We start from the raw sequence: 15410 nt of genomic DNA, 5'->3' as shown, positions 1-15410 counted from the left end.
CCAGGACTGTCCCGGTATTTGGTGCGCATCCCCCTTTCTCAAGATTATGTTTTCATTGGAAACTGCAGTGATCTCAGTTTTTTGTAGTAGGTCTTTATAGCTTTCAGGCAGGAATGCACAATCTCGCACAGAAGAAATGCTTTATTTTACAAATTAAGATAGTGCTAGCTTGTAATATATTTATTATAATATGTGTTTCTTTGAAAAGCAAAACTTAAACCCCCTTCTCCTCCAAACGCTACTGAAGTGTAGTGCCTTGACAACCACTTTCAAGAGTTAGTTCTACTTTTATGTTAGTTGCCATGTCCCAGTTTTTTACTTTTTAAATTTGGTCACCCTATGGTGGCTTGATGGGCATTACAAAGATGTTCCATTACGGATCAGGGTGCACTGCAACCCTGGCTTTCAGTCTCGTGATTAAAGTGCTTGTGGCACCTTAATCACGAGACTGAAGGATTATCTAAAGGCCCTCTGCAGCACCATGCTGTTATTAGTGCGGGGCCTGGGTGCTTAAAAAGTGGGTGGAAATAATTGCCACTTTCTAAGCACCCAGGCCCGCACTAATAACAGCATGGTGCTTCAGAGGGCCTTTAGATATTCCTTCAGTCTCGTGATTTAAGGTGCCACAAGCATTTAATCACGAGACTGAAAGCCAGGGTTCCAGTGAAACCTGATCCATTTTGGAACGTCTTTGTATGTCCGATTACTGCAGCTTAAAAGCACACTGCTATCCATCTAGATAATCTGATACCAACATTCTGGGACCAGTTTCAAAAAGAGTAAGTAGCATATGATGACATCACAGTAGATGTCACATCAATTTTACCCAGTGAAATGACAAAGAAATAATCTGGGGGGTTAACAGCCGCCGATTATCACTAAACTGCCAGGCAGCAGGAAATTGAAACAATAATACCCACTGAAAAGCTATAAATCCTATGTAAAGCCTATATCAGCAAGTGCTGCTGTGAAGGAACCCGTTTGAAAAGGCAACGAGGTGATAACACTTCTGTATACCCCAAGGAAAGTGACGGCCAGAAGGGCTCCCGCAAAATGCAGCTAAGGCATTAAGCCCCAGAACAAAAGTACATATAAATTGCTGTGTTATTATATAACGCTGCAAACTGGCAACATGGGGTAGTTGCTGTGGACATCGCTGAGGCTCATGGCCCTTATCAAATGAAAAAGCTGAAAGTCCCGGATGCTGTCTCTGATTGCAAGGCTTGTTAGCAAGTGGCTGGCAGTAATATTTCTCCTACCCGTTCCGGTGGGACAAATATTTCCAGCCACTTAAGCACATTGCTGTGGGTAATCAGTTGTTCTTTGTCTGTTTTGTAGACATTGGAATGTGTCTGTAGAGGACGATAACAGGAAAGAGTGAACCTTCACGCTGACTTTGACAACAAACGAAGAGTCACCAGAGAGGTAAGAAAAGCGTAGCCCATCTTTTTATACTAAAAAACATCTTTTGTGTTGGTGCCATAGGCAGCGCCTTACAAGAATGGAACAATATTTAAAAGGCTTTTTGCAAGCAGGTTGTGTTATGGGGCTGTCAGTTGTAGTCTTATATTCAGGGTGGTGCAAATACTCCCCCAAAGGTGGTTGCCTCTAGTGATTTGTGTTCTTTGAAAATAAACAACCATTGTGTGGTTCTTGAAACACAAAACAAATGTGTACTAATTGGAGCTTGGAAGGTATGTGGTAAGTTGCTGGCAAATTCTGGCTTCACTGCTTAACCAAACTGTGTGATCCTAGGCAAATCATTTGATCCAACCCAGTCACACCAGTGTGCTGGCAAGAACAAAAATGTGCATTATTTATCCTTAGGCAGTGTTGGTGGCCTGATGGGCATTACATTGCACAATTTGCTGCTAAATTGGCACTCAGTACTTCAAACAATGCTGTGGAGTCACAAAATGTGGTGCCTGTGCGCCATAGGTTTAGAGAAGAGATTACCGATCTTTGGGCACCCTGATGATTTTTCTGTTGACTTTTAGGTGTCTGGAATGGCACTCCCTCTTTAGATCATTTATTTTGATCTTTTAAATCATCTCAGTTTTTGCTGTCTTGCAATAGGCCAGACCACAAATGGATGATTACATGTTAACTTGTTGGTCCTATTTGTCTCGCAGATGAAACTTTATGGCCCTACTGGTAGGTGCTGCATCAGGGCCTCAATGACCTACCAAGAGACTGGCATCTAGCCATTTGGTTCTTCAGAATAAGATAACTAATGTCCCCATTTTGTCATAAACTCATTGTAGCTGCTGTCTTCATCTTGGGCAGTTGCTTGTGACTGTTTTATGCCAAACAGTAGTTAAATGAAACTTTTAAAATTATTATAATTCTTTTTTTTATTTTAACAGTGCCACTAGCAGTATCTGGGGGTAGCATGGGGACGGATTTTCCATCAGTTGACATGCCCTACGCCACATCTTCCATCCCAGTGACAACATCTTGGGGCGTCCTTCTAGTACAGCTTGGGGTAGCCATATTATCTCCTTCAGGTAGAATGGGACACAGTCTTGTCTAAACAGTCTGGTCTCCGTGGTCACATCCACTGAGAGCCATTTAGCCACATACTGTAGCTGACTGGCAACATAGTAAACTTCATAATTAGGCAATTGTATACCCCCTTTCTCGTAGATGTTCTGTAGCTTCCAGAGGGCCACTCTGTTCCGCATCCCGTGCCATAAAAAGTCCCTGCATATACCAGCCAGTTTACAAAAAAAATTCTTGGGCATCAGAAACGGGATATTCGAGAAATAGTGCAGGAGCCGAGGCAGGACCACCATCTTTAACATTGCACCCCGACCCATCATTGCCAAGGGCAGTTTAACCCAAAACCGCATCCAACTTTCTATTTTAGTAATCACCACTTCTGTGTTGCGCATATGCTCCTCCTCAACCGTGTGGAATATATCTATTCCCAGGTAGCGGAATGTACTGGTAGCCCATGGCACTTGTAGCCTTGGCAATTGTTCTAGGGGAATTCCTTTATATCCACCCAATGGGAACATGCTGGATTTATGGGGATTCACCACAATTCCCGACATCTCTGCATATCTACCCATCACCTCCAAGACGTATTGGAGGTTTTCTTCTGGATATCGCAAATACAGTAATATATCATCTGCATATAATGATATCAGGTGTCGTGTTCCACCCACTGGGATGCCTATTGTGTCATATTGCTGCCTTAAGTAAATCCCTAGGGGTTCCAAAGCTAATATGTAGAGCATAGGGGACCATGTACAGCCCTGTCTGGTTCACCTATGCAGCTTCCATCTTTCTGATACCACTGGCCCTGTTTTGACTCTAGCCAGTGGTTCACTGTACAACATCTTAGCCCAGTGTAGATACCCCGGACCTATCCCATAGCCAGCCAGGGACGCCAGCAGCCATGGCCATCTGACCGAGTTGAAGGCCTTTATTGCGTCCAACGACACAACTGCAAGTTCATCCTCACTTTCGTTTCCATATTCGATGACTTTGTGGAGCCCTCTAAGATTATTAGAGATGTTCCTGTTAGGGACATAGCCAGTCTGGTCCGGGTGTATCCATTTACTTATAACTCACCTCAATCTAATGGCCAGGATAGCAGTCAAGATTTTGCTGTCTTGATTTAACATCGACAGGGATCTGTAAGCTATGTGCTGGCTTGTTCGGTTTGGGAAGAGGTATTATTATCACTTCTCTGAGCGACTCCGGTAGTCTGCCTAGCTCATATGCCTCATTCAACATATTTAACAAAGGGGGGGGGCACCTCATCTTTGTATATTTTATAAAACTCACTTGGGAGTCCGTCAGCCCCCAGGGTTTTACTAGTTGGCAGCTGTCTCACCACTTCCTCCAACTCCTCCAAAGTGATCGGTGCATCCATCTCCTCCCTCTCCTCTGCACTAATCTGCGGCAATCCTATGTCTTCTAACGTTTCCGCTATTGTCGCGCGATTATCCTCCTCGGCATCCCCATATAGCAAGCCATAGTAGTTTACAAACTCCTGATTAATTCCCTCTTGGGCATCTACGACCCTTCCGTCTTCATTCACTATCGATCTAATCGGGGGGTCTAGGAGTCTCATTTTTATACAGAAATGCTAGAATCCGCCCTGGTTTGTCTCCACCGGCATGCTGCCTTTCTATATATTTTCTATAGTTGTGGTTGCACAATCTTCCCCAGTGCGCTGCACACTTTGCTGTAATCTTACTATCAGATCACTGTCTTGGTTGGTTTTATTTTCCTTTCCGAGTGTTTTTTCAACTTCCTGTAGGTCTGCCAAGATCCCTCCCTGTAATCCTTGGATTTCGCCATGTCCGCCCCTCTTATCACAACTTTAAAGGCCTCCCACAATGTGCGTGCTGAGTCTACACTGCCCGTGTTCGTCTCAAAGTAGTCAGCTATCTCATCTCTTATGCATTACCTGAAAAGGGGGTCTTTGAGCGCCTCTGCCCTGAGGCGCCATGTGGGGATTCTCGCTCTCGAAGGACAATATTTCCATCCCAATATCAAAGGCGAGTGATCCGAGAGGACTCTCGCTTTATATTCAATTTGCGTGATCTCTGGCAATATTTCTGGGGTGACGAAGACATAGTCCAACCTGGTACACAGTTGCTGCGGGGCGGAATAGTGCGAGTACTGCCTATCATGAGGATGGCACGTCCTCCATGCATCTTCCAACCCAAAATCATTCAGCAGCGTCTGCAACGCCCTGGCCGCAGGGGTGGGTTTATCTAGTTTCCCATCTGACCTATCCAATCTAGGGTTTAAAATGCAGTTAAAGTCCCCCCCGCCCCAAATCACACACATGCTAAGGGTGTGACACAGCGTTCTAAAGTAAAGTGCAGTGTTTTGGTTCGGGGCATATGTATTTTTATATATTTATATATAAATTCTCCACCAATCCCCTCATCATGACCATCCTCCCATGCGGCTCTGCCAACGTGTGTAACAGCTGGAACGGGACGTGCGGCGCTACCCAGATAATTACCCCCCTGGCATAGGCCAAATATGGCGAATCCCCCATCGTACCCCTCCACTTCTTCCTGACCATCTCCAACTTGTCTCGCGTCAGGTGCGTTTCTTGCAACAGTGCAATATCTATCCTTTGTCTCCTTAGGTATAGCATAACCTTATTTCTTTTCAAGTAACTGTTGAGCCCCCTAACATTCCAGGTGACTATTTTAAGGTCCACCATGATGCGTCTGTGTCCCTCTCCCCCCCGACACCCATGCAGTCCAGCTTCAGTAACTTAATTATTCTATGTAGGCTCGTATCCCAATTCAAACACCCTCTAACTAAAAACACAACAAACTCTCCCGCCCGCCTGCCCATGTTCCCCCAACAACACCCTCCCCAACTGTTGCCCAGCTCCATCCCTGGATCTCGGGCACCCCCGCATCTAGCCCTTTCTGCCAAAAGCCTGTACTCACGCCACCGCAGGGTGAAGCAGCCCTAGTGGCTGCCTTACCACTAATTCTCGGGGGGTAGGTAGCTGCCATCCTGTCGCTCCTGCTTGTTTTGAGTTTCTACGCCTGGTGCTCCCATAACCATCTGCGCTTTTATACACTATATTCCAGTCCACCAGGATCATAAAGCCCGAGGGCTACACATTGTCTGTCAGGTGTCCCAAGGCATTATACTAAAATTCCCCACCCGCTCATCTTCGCAATGTACATGATATGGTATCTTCACTTATCGTGCTCCTGGCGATCCTGTTCCTCATCTCTCGCCGGACAGCCCTACGAGTCCAACCACAACGCTGCTTCCTCTGGAGTATCAAAGAACAGTGCCCTGCCTTTGTGCAGGACTTTTAACTTCCCAGGGTACAATAACATGTACCTGATATCCGCTGCACGCAGTCTCCTCTTAACCGCCACATAACTATATCGCTGTCTTTGCACCAACATAGTATAGTCGGGGCATGCTGTAATCTTAGAGGAGGCTCTTTCTATCGTCCCGCCCTTACGGAAAAACTCCAGAATCTTCTCCCTGTCTTTATAATTCAAAATTTTCGCAATTATCGGCCTCGGTGGAGCTCCAGGTCGTGGTTTCCTCACCAGGGCTCGATGTGCCCGCTCAACCGTAAACCCCTGTGAGAGTTTATCCGCTCCTACTTATTGCAGGATCATGTTCTCCACGTAATCTGTGGGGTCCTGGCCCTCTTCTCCTTCTGGTAGGCCGACCACCCGGATGTTGTTCCGTCTCGCCCTTCCTTCTGCCTCCTCCACTCGATTGGCAACCTGTTGCTTGAGCACATGGACCTCCTTCGCATTGTTCGTGCTTACATCTGTATTTGTCTTTACAGCGCTCTCCAGGCCACTAGTTCTTTCCGCCAACGCTGTGACATCCTGATGCAGCAGAGTAACTTCAATTCCCACGGCATCTATTTTGTTCTCCAGGGCCGTCCGCAGTTCTGCCATCGCTGTACCCCACTTTGCACTTAGATCCGTTATGGCCGCTAGGACCTGTTGGTTTTCTCCCTCAGGGACATAGGCCCTCATTACAACACCGGCGCTAAACCATGGCGCTATTAGCACCATGGTTGGTGCCGCTGTTATAACGAGTCCGTCATGGTGAAATGGGGAAATACCGCCCCATTCCAAGGTTGGCGGGGGGGTATTTCCCCATTTCACCATGGCCCTTCCCCATTCCCATTTTTGCCCCATAGGGCTCAATGGGAATGGGGAAGGCGGCAATTACGAAATTGCCTGCGAGGTCCCTTTGCGGGTCCCTACCAGCCGTTCAGGTCGGGACCCGCAAAGGGACCTCGTAGTAAGGCGCTAAGTGGTTAACGGCACTGCATCCTTTTATGGCACCGTTAACCACTTAGCGCCTGGGTCGTAATGAGGCCCATAGTCGCCAGATGCCTCCCCTATCCTTTGTGCTGGGGTCGAGGGGGTCCGTTGCGCCTTTGCAAAGGCGTTCATAGTGGGTTGCTTGCTCCTGGCTTTCAACCCTTTCGCCAACATCCTGCCGTCTACTTCGTGTCCTATATCAGCTCTCTCATGTTATTGTGGTTTCCCAGGTCAGTTTAGTACCTGGATGTCCTCAGTGAGCTGCACTGCAAGGCGGCACACAAGGTTAAGCTTGGAGTGGGCTGTGTCCTCTCCACCTCTCTATGCCCCTTGGCAACGTTTCAGCTTGGGATCTATGTCCTCTCTGCAAGTCCCGGCCACTTTCACGGCTTACAGCTTACATCAATTCCTCAAAGGGGGCAGGCCTTCAGCGCGCCTATTTATCACTATATGTCCCGTGGCACCACTTCTCTGCAGTGATGCCACTAATCAGCCCAGTGGTCTACAGTTGCTGGGCGCCTCGGCAATGGAAGGGGGTCAGTTTTTGGGGGCCTTCATTGTGATGAGGCAGGCATTTCAATTCGCCTCATTCGATCATTCGTTCCGTACCGGGCATCCCTGTGTCTCAGCAGTATGCCGGTTCAGACTGCACACCACACCTTGCTTGCAGTGCGCTTCGGCAATACAAGAGGACCCGAGCAGCCATCTTGCCTCATTTTCGTGCGTCCCGTGTTTTAAAAATGATAAAACCAACCTCTGTCACCGGCGCTCAGGGCTGCGCCGCCTTCCACCATATGTTAATCGCAGGCAGTGCTTCCTTCGTTAATTTCGCCGCCGCCCGCTCTTTGCATTTCAGATCGCAGCGTTTGTCTTTCACAGCTGCTTTCGTGAGCGGCTGGGATCCGCGCCAGCATGCAGCGTTTGTCCATTGATACAGTTTCAATTTCCAGTCGCTCTATCCATTCATATCCGGGAGCGCTGCCACGTTGTTGCAATGAATGGAGCGGGGTTTCAAGGCGTTTCTACTGGCAGACAGCGTCCTTGCAATCCATGTGATTCGGCAGCCTACGATTCTCTTCGGGGCTGCAATTGCGCACCCTTTGTTGTCCGCTGTCTAGGCACCCTTTTGCCCACACGGCCGCCATTCCAAAAGTCATTTATCTCTTCATCCATAAACGCGAGGTGCTCGCTTCTCGTTGTTCTTGCAGACCATATGTTCAGACGCCTAATCCTTCAATTGTAAGTCGCGTGCAGCATTTTTCAAGCGTAATTTCTCGGATGTATGTCGGATCAGGAGGAGCTCAGCACGAAGGCACGTCCTAGTCCATGGCTAGTTAGCCACGCCCCCTAGTTAAATGAAACTTAATAATAATAAAGGCCTCATGCACAATTGCGTCTTTATTGGTATCTTGTTGAGATGGACACTGCACTATGCACCACTGACTGCTGCATGACCCAGCTGCACAGAGCCTTGAACTGAAAAAATAATTCAGAGCTTTTTTTATCAGATCTATTAATTTAGTCCATTCATGCAGTGAACCTTTACATTTTACACTCATTGCATGAATGTATTACTTCAGAGCTACATAGAAATGCTGTATTCTTGCTAATTGTATGTCTTGGGGTAAAACAAACTTCTGGTGACCTTTTTAAAATAGGAGTACAAAATTGCTAATTGAATAGGTTTATTTGCTAATCAAAAATATTTTAATTAGCAAATTCTGCTAATCAGTCTTTGAAAACTAATTTATGCCTTGCACTGCATGATACACCGGGAAGCTTAGGCTGTGCGCAATATGGGGATTGTCCATTTTATCAAGATGCACCCAACAAAAGCTTGCTACATTATGTGCAGAAATGGGAGATGAAGATGGTGTTTTGTTGTGCTCTAGGCACGTCAGGTGGCTATGCAGGTGAAAGGATTTTAAATCCCATTTATGAACTCAGGAACAAAGTGAGATACTTTTTCCTGGGTTTAGACTAAATGAAAGAAGAGCCTCTGTGTGATTCACGCGGTATTAGCATAATTGACCTAAAACATTTGATAGAATTTTTTTGTCCTTTTTTCAGTCAAATTTAATTTGATATATCTTAGGCTGTGGGCAGGGTTGCGGGGGGGGGGCATTTTAGAGTGAAAAAAAAATACAATAAATTCGATCAAATGTGATTAGGTCAAATGTTTTAGGTCAAATAGACCCAAACCATTCACGCTGACTTGTACTGTTAGCTTACCTTAGCGACATGTTTTGAAAAGCACATTATTTTTAACCTCTCCCTGCAAGGCACAGAAACCACATAATTGGCTATGAACGCAAAAATATCAGCGTTCAAGAAGAAGCTGGTGCTTTGGAGGCAGAGGGTTGAGGTCGGCATTACCGATGCGTTGCCATTATTACCAGATGCTCTTGAGGAGTATGATCTTTCATGTGTTGCTGAACTAATAGGAAACCATCTCAGAACTAGTCTCAAAGTTCTTTCGAGACGACAATTGATTGTAATGTCAATGACTGGGTAGTTAAGCCTTTCCTAGCAGACATTGGGGGCCCACCTCCCAATACACCTCCAGGCGGAACTAATCAAGCTTCAAAGTGACCACCTACTGGAGGGCCAATTCAAAGTCTTTGGATGGATTTTGACAAAATGTGTCTGCAGAGTTTCCAACTCTGTCCAAATGTGCAGTCAATGTACTATTACTTTTCAGCACTTCGTGCCTTTGCGAGATTGGATTCTCAGCCCTAAAGACTAAATAGCGGTCAAAGCTGGAGGTGGAAAAAAAGTGACAGGCCGACTGCTGAAAGACAGGCACACCCACCCTTAACAGTTCTTCCCCAATATGCCCCTGTGCAACTTGCAAGTGACAGCATTGATAGTAATATCAAAGTTGTTGTACTTAAGAAACACATTGTTACATCAGTTGCATGTCAGACGTTACTGGAGGACAGCAATATTGGCTGTTTCTTTTGTGGGAAATAAATATCCAACACAACTTTTAGTCAAGTCCTCTGTATTGTAGCAAACAAGGCTGGCTGTGTTTACAAATATTTGTCATCTAAGAGTTATTGCAAGCAAGGATTTTGAAATAAATTAGTGTTTGGCACATACCCCTCCATTTCGGGCACCATTCTATACCAGCGCACGATAACCGTTCGCAACCCGTTAAAATGTTGAGTCCATGTGTATAGACGGGCCTAACATGGGTATGTTTTTCTTAGGTGGAGCTCTGGGTCAAAGAAGTTGGAAGACCACTGCTGTAGAGTGACTATCTTGTTATAAACAACATGCTTTTTTTAAATAAAAAAAGGCGAAAAACTGAATTGCTATCTTGCTGGCACCAGTATTTTGATTGCTAGTTTGGAAGAGCACTTAGACCCTCCCTGTTCCCTAGGGGATGATGCAAGTGAGAGCTTGAACGGGAAGCGTAATGTACTAAACACACCTTTACAAAATCCCTGATTGCTTTTTTTACTTTTTAAAGTGGTCCATTATTTTTGGGTAAGATTTTCATAGCAATGATACATTTTCCTGACCTGTGCCAATCCCAGAACCTTTTGCTTTACTAGTGGATTATTTTTCCTTATGCCTCAGTGAGTGGGAACCCTTTTCCACACTCAGTCATTTACTCTTTTTATGGGTGTCATTTTTGACTCTCCATAGTATCTATTTAATTAGATCCTCTTTGACAACTTTTGGCAGATACTGCCTATTGTTAGTGTGTGGCACTTGAGGCTCCCATTTAAATGTTCTCTGGCTAACCTTGTGAGATCTACAGTCCCCAAGGGTAGAACAGGTATTTGGATCCCTTTTACTTTTTATTAGGTGAGACCAGCACCCCACCTTTTTGGAGTGCTGGCGAAATGCAGTGTATCCCCTCTCTCATTTTAACTGTAACATTTCTGTTACTGGCACAAGCTTACCTTTAATGGCTGGTGGCACAAACCATTTTGTAATTTGGTACACCTTTACCGCAGGCTGTTTCCATGGGTGCTCATTTTACCAAAATGGCCCATGTCTTCTTTTGTTTTGCCATTTTAGTGTTTCTTTTCCTTTCCTCTTCCTTCCCCTGACGTCCTGGGTGGAAAAATCATTTGTGTATGTTATGGTATGGTAATGCTTATTTTTAAAATGCCTATACACAAGGCAAGTTTTTCAAAGTGCTCAAGCAGGGAGGGATCAAGGGGAAAAAACAAGGTATTCAGAGCCCTTGAATTTCTGAAAGTTTCACATTTGTTTATTGGCATTTGTAAACCCCACTGGTGCATTAAATCATTGTACATTAGTCACAGGTCTGCATTAAGCTTACTCGATGCATTCTGCCAAAATATTAAACAAACCGGACAAAAACAAGTCCAACAACATAACAGTTCTCCACGCATGTCAAATAGGTCTTAGCACTTTTCGTTCTGCGGTCTGGCCCGAAGCAAAGACCAGCAACACTTCAAACATACACAGTTGGGCCTTGGTGACCCATTTCCAGTCTGCTCAGAAGTATTAGAGCTGTCCATAGGGCAAAAAAGGTAGCAAATCCAGCTACTTATCCAACACTCTAAGCTGTACCAGGGTGTTAACGGTGGCTTATCATCTGAGGGGTGAAACACATCCCAAACCAATTGCTTCCCTACCTTATAGGCTCTGCCTGTGGCTGTGTCTAGGCTCTGCGCCGACCTAGCCCACACTCTGGTCTCCGCCTCAGCCCAGATTTCAAAGTCCCTATGCTAGCGTGAATACTGCAGACCTGGAAAAAATATTGTTAATTCCGGGTTCTGTCCTGCATGTATTCTCATCTTCCTCATACAACTCAGTGGTTAGGTGTCTGGGGTATTCCCGCTTACATGATATGAGCCTTCTCGGCCTATTTCCGCCCCCCTCCCCCCCACTGCTTGCGCTCTGCTGGTTCTTGCAACATAATCAAATTTGGATAACCTTTCCCACGCCTCAAGGTAGCGGTACAGTTTTTCTTTTTTTTCTTTATTGTGTTAATAATGATTTTTTACAATGAAGTAGTCGTCTTATGGTTCTTTGTATTCTTTCTTCAGCAACTGGAGTTGATTCAGTCTTCATTAAAATGTCAGTTGATTTCTTAGCTCATAAAATTATTAGCGTCTTAAACAGAAAAGGAAGAGGAGCATCTAAATAGGCGCGTCTTGTAGATTCGTCAACATAGTCATTGTTTGTTGCAGGATTTTAAACGTGACCAATGGCCAAGTGGGTTTATCACAGTTCATCATCCGAGAGATCTTCATTTGGCTAATAGGGGGTTTGACAAGAAGTGTTTCACACACTGCAACCTGATTTTCGTCGTGCCTGGGCAGGTTAAGAGAAGATGTCGTATAGGCTCTTTTACATTTTCTCTCGAACAAAGCCTGTAGTTGGTACCAGGTTTTAGCTAACCTTTATTCACTCGATTGTAGACCCACATTCAGAGCCACCTTCAGCTTTCTATGGAGACCCCCAGCACTAGCTATTACATTTCCCCTGACCACCACGTTTAGGGCTTCCCACACAGTACCACACTCCTTTACACTGCCCACATTATGTTCCAAGAACTCTACCAATGTCTTTTGCAGTTGTCTCTAAAGACTAGGTCAGTTGTGGCGCATGCCAGCCAGCGGATGCCCTATCAGGATGGGGGGGTCTCGGGCTCCCTAGATTCCAAGCAACCACCAGTGGGGAGTAGTCTGATATTGTTTGCCCCAAATACTTTGCCCCACACATCAGCCATCTGACGTCACCTACAAAAGATGTAATCAATCGTGGTGGGCTAGGCATGTGGTGAAGAATAGTGGGAGTAACCCCTACCCTCCGGATTCAGTTCTCTCCTTACATCCACCAAGTCCCGATTGGTCAACGCCCCATTCAGTGCAACAGATTTAGACGACTGACCTCCCTGGGGCATAAAGATAGATCCTTCTCTCTGGAAACACCTCTGAATTAGTTCCTGAATAAAGTTGCACGTCGGCACTTTCTTTGCTGGGGCGGGGGGTCCCTGGCACAATTAAAATCACCCCCACATAAGAAGAAGCACTCCCGATGATGTGCGACATGGGAACAAAGTGTGTGAATGTGGGACGGGATGCCGCGGTTTGGGAAGCAAGAGTTAACTATGCACACCTCGATATGGTCGATGTATCCCCGCAAAATGAGGTACCTCTTCTCCTTATATGCCTCCATCTACAGCAGCTGCAACGGCAAAGTGTTGTTAATCCAAGTGAACATCCCTCTAGCATATTTAGACTATGGTGCCCCATACCTTTTCCCCCATCCCAGCGCTCACGAACCCTCTCTAGTTCCTCGTCCGTTAAGTGGGTCTCCTGAAGCAGGGCAATGGCTATCTTCTTTCGTGTTAGGAAAGATTTCACCATATTCCTACGGAGGTGCGTGCCCAACCCACGAACGTTCCATGTTAATACTTTAATGGGGGTCATGCATGCCAGCCCGTGCTCAAGATCATCAACACCCCCCCCCACAAACACTCCATGGTAGCACCAAGGTCCTGCATCCACCTCCGATGCCCACTCACCCAGCTCCCACCCGACCAGTTGAACCTTATGAATAGCGTCCAAACCAAAATGCATGGAGGGCTTAAAACCGATAACGCAACAAACCAAACCAAACAAAACTAACTCGCCCAGCTACCGCAGGGTGTGTACAGTGCTCAGGCGTGCCCTTACCATTAGGGCCTATCCAGGCTGTCATGCGTTGGCCGATGGGATCTAGCAATGGGCTAGCCACCAGCCTATGCACAGAGTGTTCCAGTACAGCCAGTGGTGGGTGATCAAACGTTGCCCCCATTGTATGCAAGCTTATTTGTTCAGGCGGATATAAGTTTCGCTTATCGCAGACAGCACAACAAGAGTCCTAGACTCAAATATATCAGCTGTGCCATGCCAGAAAATGTCCATCAAGTCGTAGTCGCAAACCTCACACCCCTATTTTCCATGCTTTCCTACAACAGTCAATGCTACATGGGATACCCAGGTATCGCCACCTCCAAACTCGTGGGTCCCGTCACGATAAAGGCGACCGCAGGGCTTGTCTCCGCTAGCCAAGTTGTTATGTTACAGCCACATGTCAGCGGCTGCAGGTGTTTCGAGGAAGTGTGTTCTGCCCTTTTATAAATGATTTTGAGCCTGGCAGGATATATGAGCATGTATTTAATATTGAGTCTCGCCTTGGCCGGCACAAAGGAGTTCCTTGCTCTCTGAACCCGCTGGAGTGTAGTCCGGGTATGGCATTACCTCTCTGGCTCTCACCTCCCTCTGGAGTGTTTCATTATCACCTCCCTATCTTGAAAGTTCAAAATCCTTGCAATGACGGGTCTGGGATGGGTGCCCAGTGGGGGCCGCATCTGCAACGAGCGGTGAGGGCGCTCGACTGCAAAACCCTGTGATAAATTCCCGGGCCCTATTTCCTGCAGCAATAAGTTCTCAACATACTGAGTGGGGACTGAGCCCTCCAAGCCCTCCGAGAGCCCAAGCAGCCTTACATTGTTGGACCCTCCCTTCGGCATCCTCCGCCCAAAGCTCCACGGCAGTGTTCCTTCTCTCCAGCTTCCGAACCAGAGTCTCCAGGTCCTTTGTGGAGTCCCTCGTTTCCTTCAGCTCCATCTCGGCCGCCGTGACTCTCTTGGCTAGTTGCCAAATGTCCTGTCATAGCAACTGAACATCTACCTTGACCTCATCTTTTTTTGTCTCGTATGAGTATCTCAGCGCAGCTATTGCAGCCAGTACCAGATCCTCCAGAGAGCCTGCGCCATGTACACACGCCTCCGCCTGTGCCACAGGTGCAATTTGTGTTCACAGGCCTTACCCGTGTTAGCAAAGAAGTCCATAATTGTAGCTTTACCTTTACCCTTGGTCAGGGACATTATTCCAAGCGAATGCCAAAGCAGATGTGGATTCGGACCTCAGCAGAGATCCAGGCGCTTAGAAAGGCCGCAAAAGTGGACCGATGCCCCCAAACACTGTCTCGCTTCAGGTAACACAACGCGATAGGCGTTGGCAGGGCAGAGCTTGGTGAGTCAATGGCTGTTGCCAGTCGATTGCTTAATGCATTTGGGGGTGAATCCACAGCCCACGGTGTCTGGCAACCCTCACGTTTAAGGGCTCTAGTGACTGTCAGTCGCATGGAATGCCGCCCTTCCACCAGGTCCACCTCTTATTTGCGTATCATCTGACCCAGGAAGCAGCAAGAGTAGTTTGTGGCAGTACATCTGTGCCTCGAGCACTGCTGTCCTTTATCTGTTCGCTCTGTCGTGAGCTCCAGCAACTGCCTTCACCAGCAGTCCATTCATAGCGATCAGCATTAACACGTCGTGTCCCTTAGGCCTGCAGTCCGTGCCATTCAGCCAAGCACTCAACAAATGTGCCACTGAGAGTCCATCTGCCCACCACAGAGGAAACGGGCGCTCCAAGTGTTCTAAACATTCCTGGTTCGCCGCCCACCTATCGCGACCCCTGCAGAGCACAGATGCGCAGGCTCAGCACTGTTTATTTGCAGCACAGTATATGTCCAACTGCCACCAAGGCCCCCTCTTGCATCCCCTGCAAAACCAACACCAGGCAGTGAGAGTGTCTATTGCACTACCAGGTGCCAGCTGTCTGCAGACTGTGCACA

The 15410-nt window shown here is 46.8% G+C and overlaps 1 protein-coding gene across 9 annotated transcripts in view; it reads left to right on the top strand.

Annotated features, from left to right (window-relative positions):
- The window catches only part of BLVRA (biliverdin reductase A), a 621921-nt gene that overhangs the window by 250287 nt on the left and 356224 nt on the right, over positions 1–15410 (top strand). For 6 of the 9 annotated variants that reach the window (XM_069613126.1, XM_069613122.1, XM_069613127.1 and 3 more), the window contains exon 2: positions 1339–1425. The exons of the other annotated variants lie outside the window; for them this stretch is intronic. The gene's annotated coding sequence lies outside the window, so the exon portion shown is untranslated. The remainder of the gene's footprint in view (positions 1–1338; positions 1426–15410) is intronic. 9 annotated transcript variants of the gene reach the window in all.

Source organism: Ambystoma mexicanum, chromosome 5p (assembly GCF_040938575.1).
Source record: "Ambystoma mexicanum isolate Mex_15411 chromosome 5p, UKY_AmexF1_1, whole genome shotgun sequence".
NCBI lineage: Eukaryota > Metazoa > Chordata > Amphibia > Caudata > Ambystomatidae > Ambystoma > Ambystoma mexicanum.
Note: the sequence above shows the minus strand (reverse complement) of the source record. Positions and strands in the feature narration are given on the sequence as shown.